The following is a 17,662-nucleotide window of genomic DNA, read 5'->3' on the forward strand; positions in this document are numbered from 1 at the left end:
TTGATTATTGCATTTCCAGAGTGTCATTTAACATGTTCCTCTCTCCATTCTATTTTCTGTGAACTGGTAGTAAGATCTAGAGGCTTGGTCAGATTGAGGTTCAGTTTCTATTTCTGTTAGGAACACAAAATACCCGCCTGTCTTTCTTGTTGCGATGTTAGCAGTTATTGATCTTTGTCTATATCCGTTCAGTCACTAGAGTGCTGCTGGCTAGTCATCATTTCTAGGCCTTTTCGGTGGACACAGACAGGAAAGGAATTTGTTTGTTTGTTTGTTTTAAGAAAACACATAACCAGTTCACACTAATACTTACTACTTGAACTCAGGTCCACAGGGTATGTACTTAAGCTCATTCTTGCAGTCACAGCTCCTTTTTCTCATGCTGAAATCCCGGTTCTCAACGATTAAAAAAACACACTCGTTTGCTCTTTCGCAAAATACACACATAAGGACAATATCAACAATATCACCAAAAATATCATTACTAAAAACAGTTTAAGGGTTTTTTGGTTTTGTTTTGGAGAGGTGTGTTTATTTTGCAGGGCTTTTTATCCTTTGGGGTATATCTCACTAAGAATTTACTGGCAAAATCCTGTATTATACAGACACTTAGAAGAGTTTTTATTTGTGTGGTTATGCAACCAACTTGATACACAGGTTTATTTGTTTCTTAATGCTTTCAATTTTTAGAAATTAGTTTTTTAATTGAACTTTGTTTTCAATTATGTGAAACATTTATGTGGTTTCAAAGTCAAATCTACAAAACAAGAAATATTCAGGGAAGTGTAGCTTTGATCAGAGTCTTATTCCTTTCCTTTCTAATAGGTAACTATGTTCTTATTAAAACTTCTATTTTTATATGATAGCATACTTTACATGCTTCACTCTCTTTGCTTTTAAGTTAACACTGTATTCTAAAGATTGCACCATAGCATTATACAGAAATATTCCTCACCTCTTTTACAGCTACGTGGTACAGCATTGTATAGATATACCAATAATTTATTCAACCAGTCATCTACTGATGGACATTTGGATTATTTCTAATCTTTTTCAATTCCAAATAATGCTGCAATAAATAGGATGTCTCTCTTTACTGTTTGTTTGTTTTTTTCTTGTAAGATTCACACATAGAGAGTTGAGGGAGAAATTCTCCTTGCCTCTATCCTCAACCCTCTGTATCTTCCTTATCTTGGTGTCCCTGAGGCCTGGTACAGAGTCTGACACATAGTAGATGCTCAATGAATGTTTGCTGAGTAAAAAGCACAATCATTCATGTGTAAAATCTACAAATATACCAGTTAATTTCATGAATAAAAATTGGGAAATGTTGGTGAGGCAAGCACAAATCCTATAGGTTAGTGAATATTTTACACACTCAAAGACTCTTTATCTTAAAGTACTGTGAATTTAAAAACGTCTCCTAGCTACTTCATCATGAGGATGTATTTTTTAAAAGATACTCTCAGTGAGTCATAGAATCTTGGGTTTACCTTCTGGGTCAATTTTTGACCAAGAGGTTGGAGCTGTTGGTAACCAGTGTGGAAGAGAAGAGTCCGGCTCCTAGGTAGTTGTACATGTATACAGCAGGCACCACCGAAAGGTTAATGACGATGTGGTTCTCTCATTATACTGTTACTATTTAATAGCTCTTTAATTATTTTATCGTGCTATAATTCATTTGTTTCTGTGAAGTCTGCATTCCCTGCTAGAATGTAAGTTCTTTGTGGGCAGAGATCATATCCATGTCTGTCTTGCTCTGAATTTTATCCTCAGTGCCGCACACTGACCCTGACGCGTGGTAGGTTTTCAGTCAACATTTGCTGAATAAGTAAATGAATCCAAGGTTTTAACAGGAAATACCTCTGTTCGGTGCAAACCAAAAAGTTCCTGGGTAGCAAACCTGATTTTAACCTTCGTCTTTAGCTGTCTTCCTCTGACACTGCTCCAATGAGAAAAGAGAAGATGCCACCTCATTGCTGGCACATGGAGGAGGAAGTCCAGGTTTCCCACTTAGCCTTCACTGATGCCTGAGCAAGGGAGCGCTTCATTACTGCTGGGCAGAGGGGGCAGTTCTGGCTTCCCACTAGGCCTCCACTGATACATGTCTGACTGGGAGGGTTAGGAGTACCTCATTAATGCCCCCCACATGCCCTCTACTGATACCACGTGGGCACAGGCGGCTCATTACCTCTCAGTGGGAACGAAGTGTCAGCTCCCTACTCAGCTTTCTCTGTCGTCACCCCAGTGGAGGAACTTGAGAAAACTTATTACAAACCAGATTCCCACCTGGTTTCTGCTGGCATGGCAGGGGCCCCAGAGGTTTTTTTGTGGCGGTTGGCTGGAGTAGAGTAGTTATTGTCTAAGAGTTTTCTGTCTTTCTAGGCTGCTCCTTTCCCGGCCGTTTGACTAGAGAGAGCAGGCTTTTGTTGGGGCTTTTTTGTCTGCACACATTGGTATTTCCAGGTTGCCAGCTTCCTCAGCTATAAGTCTGGGGTATGAAAGGCAGAAAGCAAACCTGAAGAACTCACCCCTGAGTTCTTTGGATCCCCAGGTCCTAACCAGTCTGCCTTCTTTTCTCCAACTTTCAGACTCTTTTTAGGCTTATTTTTTATATAATATCCAAGAAGGAATAGGATAAAGTATATACTGTGTCTTCCCAGAAGTGGAATTATGGCACTGCACTTTTTTATTCCCTCTTGTTTAACACTGATGTGTTAGGCAGTGTTTTATCACTGTGACATTGTACGTATTCTCATCCATTTATTTGTTAATTCAGTGAGAATTTATTGAGCTCTTACCACACGTTCAACACTGAACCAGTCCCTGAAGTTACAAGGATGAACAAGATCTCACTTTCACAGTCCAATAGAGGAGACAAAACAAAGTAATGCAGACTATAATAGGTACCTGTACAAAGTGCTATAGGAGACCCAGGAGAAAGCAATTCATTGGAATGGGGTGCAGGTGAGGGTGGAGTAGATTTAGGGAAGACTCCGCAGAAGAAGCTATTGAACTAGATTAAAGAATGAGTAGGAGCTTTCAAGACGGATAAGAGGGAAAAGTCATTACTGGCAAAATAAACGGCATGAACAAAGGCACAGAGGCATGAAAGTGAAGGGAACAGCAAATAGCTCCATGTGGGAGGAGCATGGGATAGGAGAAAAAGGTGATAAGAGTGGAAAATAGGTGTGAGGCAGATCATAGATCATGTCACAAAAGGCCAGAGCCACAGTTTTTCTCAAGCAAAACTTATGCAGGCTGCACTACATGGATGGCAAAACACACTTCCCCTTCAGATGTGGCAGAACTGAGTCTCCTCCCATACTTTCTTGTTATGAATTCCTCTCTTTATCCAGCCAAAGCACGTTTCCATCAACAGTTTGTCAATTCCAGGTTCCCCAGGCATTGCCACAATCATATCCCAAAGAGAGAGGACTGCTGTGTGTCTCTCAACCAATTAGTGGTCCATTTGTGTCTGCCAGCAAGTTAAAGCCTCAGAAACAATTTCCCATGAAGTTTATTTATGTCACTGCTGCCCTGAAAACAAAAGATCAAGAAAGTAAGAAAATAAGGATATTAAGGCTGGAAGGAAGACCTTAAATGAAGGCTCCAAACTTAATTTTATTCCTAGTGGGAGGCCCACATATAAAAGAAGTGGGCCTGAAACTGATGGGCTTTGGCTGGAACAGCATGTTCATCTGACAGGCTACAGAAGCAGCAGCTGTAATCAAGGGGGAGGATATGGCCCTCCAACGACAATCAACATTGCTGTTGGGGACTCTCCTGGACTGGCTGTCCCCTACTGTGGCCTGTCTCATGACCCTTTGACCTTAAGGCAGGACCACAAACTTCACTCCTATTAGATCAAGTTTACTGCCCATGCTTTGAGGGGGAAAAACAAAAACAAAACAGAACAGAACTTACAAAAAGTTTTCCCAGAGCTTTAAGCTCAACTTCTAACTTATGACAATAGATATATAATATGTGTAGTTGAGTGTCCAAGCTCATAATTTAGAAGACTCAAGGTAAGGAAAATATATTGTATTTATCCATATTTTTGCTTACTATGTTCTTTCTTCCATCTTGATGTTCCAAGATTCCTTCTTTTATCATTTCCTTTCTCTTAAGAGAACTTCCTCTAGACATTCTTTTAGAGTGGATCAAAAGAGAACAAACTCTTAGTTTTTCTTCATCTGAAAATGTCTTGATTTCTTCTTCATTCATGAAAGATATTTTCACTGGATATAGGATTCTGGGTTGACAATTTTTCTTTTTTTCAGCATTTGAAAAATGTTGTGTGACCTCCATGGTTTCTGATGAGAAATCATCTGTCATTTGAATTGTTTTTTCCCCTAAAGGTAAGGTGTCAGTTCTCGCTCACTGTTTTCAAGATTTTTGCTTTGTCCGTAGTTTTAGAAGTTTGACTATGATGTGTCTTGGTGTGGACTTGTTTGGATTTATCCTGCTTAGGATTTACTCAGCTTTAGATTTATGTCTTTTGGCAAATTTGGGAAGCATTCAAGCCATTATTTCCTTGAGTATTTTTTCAGGCCCACTTTCTCCTTTCTCCAGAACTCCTATGACATGAAAGTTAGATCTTTCATTATGGTTCCAAAGGTTCTTCAGGCTCTGTTCTTTCTTTTTTTTTCCAGGTGATTTTCTCTCTACTGTTCATATTGGGCAATTTCTATTGTGCCATATTTTAGTTCACTAATTCTTCCTCTGTCTCAGACGTGGGGAGGGGAACACTGGCCCTTTCTCCAGGGCAGCAGGCTGGGGTCTAAGTGGAGACCAAGGCAGAAGATCCTGGGCCTGTGGGTCCCAAGGGAAGCCACACCCAGTAGCCAGTTGATAATCACTCTTCATGTTATAATTCCTTTTTCTTACCCTTGAGTCATCAATAATATCTTTTTAAAAGATACAGCCTGGCCAAGCAGTTCTATGAGGAATTAAGGGAAAGGATATGTTTACGTGTGGCCCAGAGAAATAAAAGGGCAGCAACAGGTGGAGTTGCGGGGGGACATCCAGAACTACAGGTACAGTGGCTAGAGGCTTAGCAAAGAGGCAGTCTGCCCCCAGGTGACTGCAAAGACACAGATGTAGTGGGACCTGATGAGGTGACACCTGCCAGCCAATCCCCCAGAACCTTGAAAAGAAGTGGAGGTCTTGCTCTCACCAAGTGGGAACATTCACCCAGTAGCAGATTTAATATAATCTCCTTCATATACTCAAACAAGTGAGACCGAAGAGTTATTTGGTCCGCACCCATTGTATAGATGAGTAAACTTAAACTTAGGGGTGATAACAGCAATAACAGCCAATAGTAATAGCCAGTAAATAACAGAGCTGGCATTTGCACCATGTTGGACTGACCTCAAAATCTATACTATGTTTACTAAAGGGGAAGGGGAGGATTCTGAAAAAATGTGTGGAGGACTAGGCAGATTTAGTCAGACACCATGAATAGTATGAGAGGAAACTTTAGAAACTGAACACTTCAATGGTGCTACCTGTTAAGAAGATACTGGAAGCCTGCAAGTGGAGACCCAGAGAACTGGGAAGAGGCAGAAGTATCTTTTGCCAGGGAGTGACTGGCCAAGTGACCAAGACAGAGCTAAGTCATGTGATCACTAAACGTGGGCAGTCACACACGTTGCTTCAAAAATGATGATAGTCCATTACGCAGCATCCACTGAATGCACTCAAAGTTCACAATTCTAGAGGAAAAACTGAGAAAGTAAAAAGCACAGTGTCCAGCAAGATTGCTGTTTGGCAAGCGAACACACAAGACTTTTGTTGGCCACGTCTCTCAGTCTAACCTAAAACTGACCATGGGCCACAGCTTCAGTGTAGAGAGAAAACTTCTTTGAGCCAGTCAGTGCCAGTTAGACTGTGCCAGCGTCCCGGATACACCACTTCCTGTGTGTCTCAGTGTGCTGGTCTGCCTGCAGAGGAGGAAAGAGACCCTACCAAACGCTGGGGTGATGCCTCAATCTTTGAGATGACCCCCAGGTCTCACTGAAAGTGTGATGTAAATGCAATGCCCTTGAAAGCACTGAGGCAGTGGTGTACTGGTAAATGGTTAGCAACAGGCTGGCCCTTAAGGGGAAAAGCCCTAATTTATAGTGTTTGCCAATTTCTGTGGTATAAATACTCCACCACAGCCGATTTCAAACAACCAATGTGACATCACTGAACATGGAGTTGGGAAGAGATGTACAGTAGTGCATCATTATATAGCACAGATAAGACTGAAATAAAATATCTCAAAAGCACAGATATTAATAGAACATCGTAAAATGATTAAGTGATGAGTTTAGAGTATTATCTTTATTTTATATAATTTATGTAATTGCAAGTTTATCTAATTTAATTTTTAATATTGACTGTGTTTAACAACTGGCTTGCAAATTTCCTGAAAATTTAACAATTGGCTCTTGTGAGCTGGTATAAGCCAGAACCAGTATGCTACTGAGCCAGTGTTTTCTTTTATGGATAAATATTGACTGAAAGGTGAACTTGTAAAAGGATGGGCATTTTACAAAGAGGTAAAATATCCAAGGAGGTAAGGTTTTTGTTTTTGTTTTTGTTTTTTACTTATGCTATGTCAGAATAGGTTTGTTATATCGTTTTACTTAATGCTTTGTCAGATTGTGACTTCTCTCCTCTATTGAGCCCTCTACGGAATATATCAAAGGCCTAACCCAGTCTTCCACATGCTTCCATTATAATAAAATATAATAGGTGCCATCTTTACAGTTTTATCTGTCTCAAAGACAACATGAATGGGGGACAGAAGGTGGATGGGGGAAGATTGTAGTTAAAGAAGATAAACTGGTGGTTTAACACCACTTCACTGCCAACAAACTCTATATTAAATTTAATGCTGCTCCCAAGATCAAAGAGGCAGACGGACACATATAGAAATCAGCAGGATGCGCTGGAGCAATTAAAGATCAAAGATATGGATAATCCCTGCCCTTGAGGATTTTTGTTCAGGGATGTGTCCCCAGTGCCCAACACAGTACCAAGCAGATACACAATGGTATCTGGTGCTCACTCACTGGCCATTGGTTCTCCCATCCTTCAGAAGCAAGCTCAGTGCTCCAATGCAGACAGACCTATCTAAAGAAGGGATTGCCAAGCAATATGAACATACCCTATGGGAATTCAGTGCCTTGCTGCATTGTCCAGAGTCCTAAGGAATAGCTTCTTAGGAATATTTATATTGCTGGAAGAGTTACAGGAGTTTATAAATTGTAGACCTCACCTCCAAACCTCCATGAATTATTAAGGAAAATCAATTTACTACCACCTGTTTTGTAACAACCAAATACCACACTAAGGTCAGTATTTCCTTAAATTGATAATGGCCTCACTTATGATGGGTTCAGCTTCTCTGAGAAAATCTTCAGATTGGTTTGTAGGATTCTTGGCCACCGACTAAATCTAGCCTTCATCTGGCCCCAAAGCTTTAGGGGAAATTGTATTTCTCATCAGAAGTTACCTCCTCAGAGTCTGCCTTTTTCCCCTGGACAGGATCCCCTTCTTTGAGCTCCTGGCTATAAATTTCATCTGATTTAAAATATTTTAGTGAGTCTGTGGTGAAACATTTAGTCTGCCAGTAGGACTCAAAAAATTAAAAACAACTCCTTGACCACATACTTTCCATGTTCCGCATAAATCCTCACCTAAGACATACAGAGTATGCAACTTATGGCAAATCATGTTCTCACTTAACTAGAAGTAATTTGCCCAGGAATCTTTAAATCATCTTCCTTCTTGACACTCATGAAAGTAATATTTGGAAATAGGGAATTCAAAGAATGGCCGATCAAACAAAATGTTAAATATTTCCCATTAGAAAGGTATAGACTTGACAGGGTGAAATTTCACAAATGAGACTCTCAGCACAAAAAGAAAAGGCAATAAATATTTCTCTACATATGTAAAGCAAGGAAAATAGAACTTCAAGTTCCACTCACCTTTTAAGATTAAGCATAGCTGGAAACAATAATATACCCAGGAACAAGCATGAAGCCATCTTTCCAAGGTGGGACATTGGAGGAATCTGAACCATTAAAGATAACCTAAGACATCTGTGAAAGACACAGGTTGTATTCTAAGGATAATAGAGACAAGACATTTTCAAATGTTGTATATAGCAGGATGATCAAAACCTTGAAATGTTCAAGGAAATTCATTTTTATTACATATGTGAATAACTTCACAAGGAAAACACACATAGAATACGTCCACCAAAAAAAACCCCTGTTTATATAAATGTATAACCAGTTCTGAAGGTTATTTTCACACAAGCATAATTTTAATCTGGTTATAGTCTTTTCATGTATCACTATTTTATAAACTGTTTATCATGTAACAACAAAGTCCACCTGGTCATCCATCATTGTAATGACTGTCATAGGCTGGGTTCCTCCAGAAGCAGATGCTGAGACAGATGTGAATGCAAATAGCTTCTTTAGGAGGTGATTCCAAGAAGCACTCAGAAAACCAAGGAAGAATGCCAATGAGCAGGCTATCACCGTGGGCAACCAGGGCTCAATCCCCATTGGGGACCTTTGGAAGACAGTGTGGAACAAGCCTCAGAGTTAGCCCAACCAAGGAGGGAAGCAGTTGGGATATTTCTACACCAACCGCCATCAGTCATGGGTTAAGAACAGTTTCCAGAGGGTGTTAATTCCCCAACACCTCCAGGCTGCCCTGTTCATAGGCTGAGAGGGCGCCAACAGCTAGAGAAACCTCACAGGCAAAGATCTGTAGATGCCTGCGGTTGGAAGTTTTTGGTTAGAGAACATGAATAGGAAGTCCTGCAGGGCCCAAGAGCATCAGACACAGTAACTATGTGATATCTCATCACATTTCTATGCCATTGTTTTTCTATTTGCTTTGAGAAATACAGATTCAATTGTCCAAGTTTCAGAAGGAAGTCAGTCAGTGTAACATCCATGTGAAACTTAGAATAGGTACCTGGGGAAAGAGATGCATTAAATTGTTTTGTAATCAATGCTGTGGAAAGCTAAGTAAATTATTATTATTCAAAAGGCATTCATTCACTTCACCTCCATTATGATAGCTAACATAAAAAAACAGAAAATAGCAAGTGTTGATAAGGATATGAAGAAATTGGAACACTTGTGCATTGCTGGTGGGAATGTAAAATGCAGTTGCTATGGAAAACAGTATAGCAGTTCCTCAAAAAATTAAAAATAGAATTACCCATATGATCCAGCAATTCCACTTCTGGGTATATACCCAAAATAATTGAAAGCAGGGACTCAAACAGATATTTATATACCCATGTTCACAACAGCCCAAGTGTCCATCAATGGATGAATAGGGAAACAAAATGTGGTATGTACATATAAAGGAATATTATCCAGCCTTATAAAGGAAGGAAATTCTGACACAAGCTACAATATGGATAAACCTTGAAAACATTATGCGAAGTGAAATATGCAAGTCACAAAAGAATAAATTCTGTGTGGTTCAACTTATATGGGGTACCTAGAGTAGTCACATTCATAGAGACAGAAAGCAGACCAGTGGTTTCCCAAGACCGGGGGAGGGAGGAATGGGGAGTTACTATTTAATGGGTACAGCGTTTCAGTCTGGGAAGATGGAAAAATTTCTGAAGATGGTTGTTACTGAAGGTTGCACAACAATGTGAACATACTTAGTACCACTGAACTGAACACTTAAAAATGGTTATAATGGTAAATGTTATTTTATGTATATTTTACCATGATTTTTTTTAAATCCTGAAAAATTTTTTAATTTTTTAAAAATAAAAGAGTGAACTACTATTCTATGCATCAATATGGATGAATTTTTCAAAGATGTTCATTAATTTTCTCAACATCTTCCAAGCTGTATATACTTAGTTTCTGGAAATTAACATCTAGAGCCTGTGAAAATATTTTAGCAAAAGCCACTCCAGGGCCCTCTGATGTTCTTCCCATCCTTACTCTAAATGTGTACACACCAAAGGTCTTCCTCATGCCAGAATAAAGGCAGTGCTAGATCCAAAAAATGGAATGCTTTCACTTCAGCTCTTTCTCCAAGATACAGTTCACTTACAGTTGTGTGTTTCTAGGGTTTGTGCAAAGGAGCCAACTCATGAAACCAGGAGCTTTCAATACTCAGGAAGAGTTGGCAGCAGGGAACTACCAGCGGTGTCTGTGTGGAGAGCTGATTTGCCTGCCCCCTTTAGAATGGTTGTCAGAATCTGCTTAGGAAGCCATCAAGGAAGGCAGTTTTCAAGTTAGTCTTTTGGCAGGCTTCTCTCCTTGGCAGGATCCTAAAGACTCCAGGATGGAGGTAGCTTCTGTCCCTAACTCCTTTCTCTTTAGCACTAATTGAGGCAAGATTTGAGCCTGATACTGTCTTCCATATGATAGCTTGTTCTCAAAGGTGTAAGGGGTGGATGAGACAAAAGCCTCCAAATCGCTTTAAGTAACCTCATGCTCCCACCAAACTGAATTGCTTGCTGTGCCCCAAACACTTTCCCACATCCCTGCATGTGTGCACGAGTCTCCCTTCAGAGGAAAGAGACACTTCTGCCCTCTCTCCCCAACCTCTGTACATCCAAATCCAATCCTGTCCTCCACGATCCCTTGCCCAATGGCTAATTAGAGGTAATTTCTTCCTCTTCCAGAATCCCATAATACTTTAGCAGTTCTCAGGTTTTTGCATTTGGCATTTTCTACCTTGTATTTTAGATATTGATATTTCTATCTTGTCTCCCTTACTAGACTCTAACTTCCTTTAAGACAAGGTCCCTATCTGATTTACCTTAGTACCTATCCCACACAGAATGTTAGTTCAAGATGTTTCCCATAATAGGAAGTCAGTAAATATCTCACAAATGAATGAGTAAACCAATGAATGAATGCAAGCTTGAAATCCTACAAGAAAAGCCCACCAAGTCTGGGAAAAGCTGTGCCACCAACCATTTGTTTTTCAAATGCCCATGTTTCTGGCCGTGCCCTGCCCCTCCACACCTCTGCAAGAAATACAGGCTATAATGGGAAGACATGTCATCATCTTCAAACCCCTGTCTCTACCCCTTGAGCCTCTGAAGCACCAGACAAGCAATAATTCCCATGGCCCTCTCTGCACACCCCCATCCCCATGCCTTACTGTCACTTCAAATCTGAGAGCCCAGATTCCTCCAGTTAAGGAGCCTGAGTATAGACCACAATTTTCCAGCTCTTCCCTGGAGCCCTATAGTTTCAAGAAGGTGAAGGGGCCATGAGGAAGATACTGGGATGGCAAGCCCTTGGGACCCACACATATACACATATACTCACATTGTGCTTTGGCAAGAGCAGCTCTGGTTTTCATCTATTTTATATTTTAGTTTTCCACAGAAGATTTCATGGAGAGTAGAAGCTTCCCTGCTAAAAAATAAGATATCTGAAAAGCACTGGTGTAGCCCATGTATTTGGACTATGATCTCTAGGAGGGCAAGAGGTCAGAACTGTACCATTCATTGCCCCCTCATACCTGGCACAGTGCCATAAACTTAATTAGGAAGCATCTTGGTGGCACCAGGCAAGAAGTGCCAATAACCCAAGTCCCGGTCCCAGCTCTAGTATGAGCCAGTTGGGTAAACCCCTTCTCTGAGCTTCAGTTTCCTCATTTTCAAAACAAGGGGATGGCACAAAAAGAGGACACTCAAACTTACAGGGAAGGCACAGGATATGCAGGACACTAAGTAACAGAGACTGCAGGATCCCCGACATCTCCCAAAGAAATTTCAAACTTGGCTTTAAGGGCTGAGGCCTGAGTCGCTGCAGCACCTCACCCACTGGCAGACTGGCGATGCCGGCTCCCAGTTAAAAGGGCCGATGCCGTGGGGCCAAGTGGCCCCATTTATTCGCAAGTGTGGGCTCTGGCTTGGCAGCCTGACTCCAAAGTGCCACGCGCAGGCACGGCGGTGGCTCGAGGCTGCGCGTTAGAAAATATATTTATTTTTTTATATGAAGACATTGAGTTGTACTTTGAAGTGTTTGAGAAAAGAAGAATTTACCTGTACTTTTATATACATCTATTTTTATTTCATTATTAAAATTTTCAACTGTTTTAGCCAGCTTAGGCTAAGTCATGCTGCAGCAACAAATGATCTCAAAGCTTGTTGATGACACAATAAAAGTTTATTTCTTGCTCAAAAACAAAACAAAACAAAAACCAAGGGATTGGTCCAGAAGATTCTAGAACACCTCTGTCCAATAGAACTTTCTAAGAGGATGGAATGTTCTATATCTGTGCTACCCAATATGGTAACCACCAACCATATGTGAATAGTGAACATCTAAAATGTGGCTATTGAGATCAAGAAACTAGATTTTTAATTTTAATCAATTTAATTTAAATTTAAACAGCTATATGTGGTTAATGGCTGCCATATTGGACAGCACAGCTCCAGAACATGATCTCCAAGAACTCTTTCAGCTCTGACATTCTAGAACTCTCTAAATAACCCTGCCTCCACCTCACTACTCCCATCACCAGACATTGTGATTACAAATCCCTCCCACTACCAAACACACACACACACACACACACACACACACACACACACACACACAGGACATTGGATTCCAAGGACTAAAGTTAGCTGTCTTCCTCAAAATGAACAGTAGGTGTCTCCCTTACCCTGAAACATCCACTGCTGCAATTACCTCAGAAGCTTCGGTGATTAAAGCAGCCATAAGACGCAGGGATCTTAGTGAGAGGTACATGGGCAAACTGGCCAGAGCACCATAAGACAGAAGGAGAAAGGAAAACAAGATTGGAGGGACTCCATGATTCTTCTCCAACCGTGTGGCTGACAGGGTCTTGGTTCTCCAGCCGGGTGTCAAGCCTGAGCCTCTGAGGGGGGAGAGCCGAGTTCAGGACATTGGACAACCAGAGACCTCCTGACCCCACGTAATATCAATCAGCAAGAGCTCTCCCAGAGATCTCCATTTCAATGCTAAGACCCAGCTCCACTCAACAACCAGCAAGCTCCAGTGCTGAACACCCCATGCCAAACAACTAGCAAGACAGGAACACAAATCCACCCATTAGCAGAGAGGCTGCCTAAAATCATAATAAGGTCACAGACACCCCAAAACACACCACCAGACATGGTCCTGCCCACCAGAAAGACAAGATCCAGCCTCATCCACCAGTCCCCTCTACCAGGAAGCCTACACAACCCACTGAACCAACCTTACCCACTGGGGGCAGACACCAAAAACAATGAGCGGCTGCAGGTTCGTAGCCTGGGGGCTGCAGGCTACGAACCTGCAGCCTGTGAAAAGGAGACCCCAAACACAGTAAGTTAAGCAAAATTAGAAGACAGAGAAATATGCAGCAGATGAAGGAGCAAGGTAAAAACCCACCAGACCAAATAAATGAAGAGGAAATAGGCAGTCCGCCTGAAAAAGAATTCAGAGGAATGATAGTAATGATGATCCAAAATCTTGGAAACAGAATGGAGAAAATACGAGAAACGTTTAACAAGGACCTAGAGGAACTAAAATGCAAACAAACAATGATGAACAACACAATAAACGAAATTAAAAATTCTCTAGAAGGAATCAATAGCAGAATAACTGAGGCAGAAGAACAGATAAGTGACCTGGAAGATAAAATAGTGGAAATAACTACTGCAGAGCAGAATAAGAAAAAAAGAATGAAGAGAATTGAGGACAGTCTCAGAGACCTCTGGGACAACATTAAATGCACCAACATTCGAATTTTAGGGGTCCCAGAAGAGAAAAAGAAATGGGCTGAGAAAATATTTGAAGAGATTATAGTTGAAAACTTCCCTAATATGGGAAAAGAAATAGTCAATCAAGTCCAGGAAGCGCAGAGAGTCCCATACAGGATAAATCCAAGGAGAAACACGCCAAGACACACATTAATCAAACTATCAAAAATTAAATACAAAGAACAAATATAAAAAGCAGCAAGGGAAAAGCAACAAATAACATACAATGGAATCCCCATAAGGTTAATGCTGATCTTTCAGCAGAAACTCTGCTAGCCAGAAGGGAGTGGCAGGACATATTTAAAGTGATGAAAGGGAAAAACCTACAACCAAGATTACTCTACCCAGCAAGGATCTCATTCAGATTTGATGGAGAAATTAAAAGCTTTACAGACAAGCAAAAGCTAAGAGAATTCAGCACCACCAAACCGGTTCGACAACAAATGCTAAAGGAACTTCTCTAGGCAGGAAACACAAGAGAAGGAAAAGACCTACAATAACAAACCCAAAACAATTAGGGAAAATGGTAATAGGAACATACATATGGATAACTACCTTAAATGTAAATGGATTAAATGCTCCAACCAAAAGACATAGACTGGCTGAATGGATACAAAAACAAGACTCGTATATATGCTGTCTACAAGAGACCCACTTCAGACCTAGGGACACATACAGACTGAAAGTGAGGGGATGGGAAAAGATATTCCATGCAAATGGAAATCAAAAGAAAGTTGGAGTAGCATTCTCACATCAGACAAAATAGACTTTAAGATAAAGACTATTACAAGAGACAAACAAGGACACTACATAATGATCAAGGGATCAATCCAAGAGGAAGATATAACAATTGTAAATATTTATGCAGCCAGCATAGGAGCACCACAATACATAAGGCAAATGCTAACCATTTAAGCCATAAAAGGGGAAATCGAGAGTAGCACAATCATAGTAGGGGACTTTAACACCCCACTTTCACCAATAGACAGATCATCCAAAATGAAAATAAATAAGGAAACACAAGCTTTAAATGATACATTAAACAAGATGGACTTACTTGATATTTATAGGACATTCCATCCAAAAACAACAGAATACACTTTCTTCTCAAGTGCTCATGGAACATTCTCCAGGATAGATCATATCTTGGGTCACAAATCAAGCCTTGATAAATTTAAGAAAATTGAAATTGTATCAAGTATCTTTTCTGACCATAAGACTATAAGACTAGATATCAATTACAGGAAAAAAATCTGTAAAAAATACAAATACATGCAGGCTAAACAATACACTACTAAATAACCAAGAGATCACTGAAGAAATCATAGAGGAAATCAAAAAATACCTAGAAACAAATGACAATGTAAACACAATGACCCAAAACCTATGGGATGCAGCAAAAGCAGTTCTAAGAGGGAAGTTTACAGCAATACAATCCTACCTCAAGAAGCAAGAAACATCTCAAATAAACAACCTAACCTTACACCTAAAGCAGTTAGAGAAAGAAGAACAAAAAAACCCCAAAGTTAGCAGAAGGAAAGGAATCATGAAGATCAGATCAGAAATAAAAAAAAAATAAATGAAGGAAACAATAGCAAAGATCAATAAAATAAAAGCTGGTGCTTTGAGAAGATAAACAAAACTGATAAACCATTAGCCAGACTCATCAAGAATAAAAGGGAGAAGACTCACATCAACAGAATTAGAAATGAAAAAGGAGAAGTAACAACTGACACTGCAGAAAAACAAAGGATCATGAGAGATTACTACAAGCAACTATATGCCAATAAAATGGACAACCTGGAAGAAATGGACAAATTCTTAGAAAAGCACAACCTTCCGAGACTGAACCAGGAAGAAATAGAAAATATAAACCGACCAATCACAAGCACTGAAATTGAAATTGTGATTAAAAATATTCCAACAAACAAAAGCCCAGCACCAGATGGCTTCACAAGCGAATTCTAGCAAACATTTAAAGAGATAACACCTATCCTACTCACAGTCTTCCAAAATACAGCAGAGGGAGGAACACTCCCCAACTCATTCTACAAGGCCACCATCACCCTGATACCAAAACTAGACAAAGATGTCACAAAAAAATAAAACTACAGACCAATAGCACTGATGAACATAGATGCAAAACCCCTCAACAAAATACTAGCAAACAGAATCCAGCAGCACATTAAAAGGATCATACACCATGATCAAGTGGGGTTTACCCAGGAATACGGGGACTCTTCAATATATACAAATCAATCAATGTGATACACCATATTAACAAACTGAAGGATAAAAACCATATGATAATCTCAATAGATGCAGAAAAAGCTTTTGACAAAATTCAACACCCATTTATGATAAAAACTCTCCAGAAAGTAGGCATAGAGGGAACTTACCTCAACATAACAAAGGCCATATATGACAAACCCATAGACAACCTCATTCTCAATGGTGAAAAACTGAAACCATTTCCACTAATATCAGGAAAAAGACAAGGTTGCCCACTCTCATCACTATTATTCAACATTGTTTTGGAAGTTTTAGTGACAGCAATCAGAGATGAAAAAGAAATAAAAGGAATCCAAATTGGAAAAGAAGAAGTAAAACTGTCACGGTTTGCAGATGACATGATACTATACATAAAGAATCCTATAGATGCTACCAGAAAACTGCTAGAGCTAATCAATGAATTTGGTAGAGTAGCAGGATACAAAATTAATGCACAGAAATCTCTTGCATTCCTATGCACTAATGATGAAATATCTGAAAGAGAAATTAAGGAAACACTCCCATTTAGCATTGCAACAAAAAGAATAAAATACCTAGGAATAAATGTACCCAAGGAGACAAAAGACCTGTATGCAGAGAACTATAAGACACTGATGAAATAAATTAAAGACGATACAAACAGATAAGAGATATACCATGTTCTTGGATTGGAAGAATCAACATTGTGAAAATGACTATACTACCCAAAGCAATCTACAGATTCAGTGCAATCCCTATCAAACTACCAATGGCATTTTTCACAGAACTAGAACAGAAAATTTCACAATTTGTATGGAAACACAAAAGACCCCAAAAAGCCAAAGCAATCTTGAGAAAAAAAAAATGGAGCTGGAGGAATCAGGCTCCCTGACTTCAGACTATACTACAAAGCCACAGTAATCAAGACAGTATGGTACTGGCACAAAAACAGAAATATAGATCAAAGGAACAGGATAGAAACCCCAGAGATAAACCCACACACATATGGTCACCTTATCCTTGATAAAGGAGGCAAGAATATACAATGAAGAAAAGACAGCCTCTTTAATAAGTGGTGCTGGGAAAACTGGACAGCTACATGTGAAAGAATGAAATTAGAACACTCCCTAATACCATACAACTCAAAATGGACTAAAGACCTAAATGTAAGGTCAGAGACTATAAAACTCTTAGAGGAAAACATAGGCAGAACACTCTATGACATAAATCACAGCAAGATCGTTTTTGACCCACCTCCTAAAGAAATGGAAATAAAAACAAAAATAAACAAATGGGACCTAATGAAACTTAAAAGCTTTTGCACAGCAAAGGAAACCATAAACAAGACGAAAAGACAACCCTCAGAATGGGAGAAAATATTTCAAATGAAGCAACTGACAAAGGATTAATCTCCAAAATTTACAAGCAGCTCATGCAGCTCAATATCAAAAAGACAAACAACCCAATCCAAAAATGGGCAGAAGACCTAAATAGACATTTCTCCAAAGAAGATATACAGATTGCCAACAAACACATGAAAGGATGCTCAACATCACTAATCATTAGAGAAATGCAAATCAAAACTACAACGAGGTATCACCTCACACCAGTTAGAATGGCCATCAT

The 17,662-nt window shown here is 39.8% G+C and overlaps 1 non-coding gene across 1 annotated transcript; it reads right to left on the minus strand.

Annotated features, from left to right (window-relative positions):
* Positions 1-11,853: 11,853 nt before the first annotated feature.
* On the minus strand, positions 11,854-11,982 carry LOC118893732. Its single transcript, XR_005019580.1, has one exon. It is a non-coding gene; the product is annotated as a small nucleolar RNA SNORA76 (small nucleolar RNA).
* Positions 11,983-17,662: the final 5,680 nt, after the last annotated feature.

Source organism: Balaenoptera musculus, chromosome 3, assembly GCF_009873245.2.
Source record: "Balaenoptera musculus isolate JJ_BM4_2016_0621 chromosome 3, mBalMus1.pri.v3, whole genome shotgun sequence".
NCBI lineage: Eukaryota > Metazoa > Chordata > Mammalia > Artiodactyla > Balaenopteridae > Balaenoptera > Balaenoptera musculus.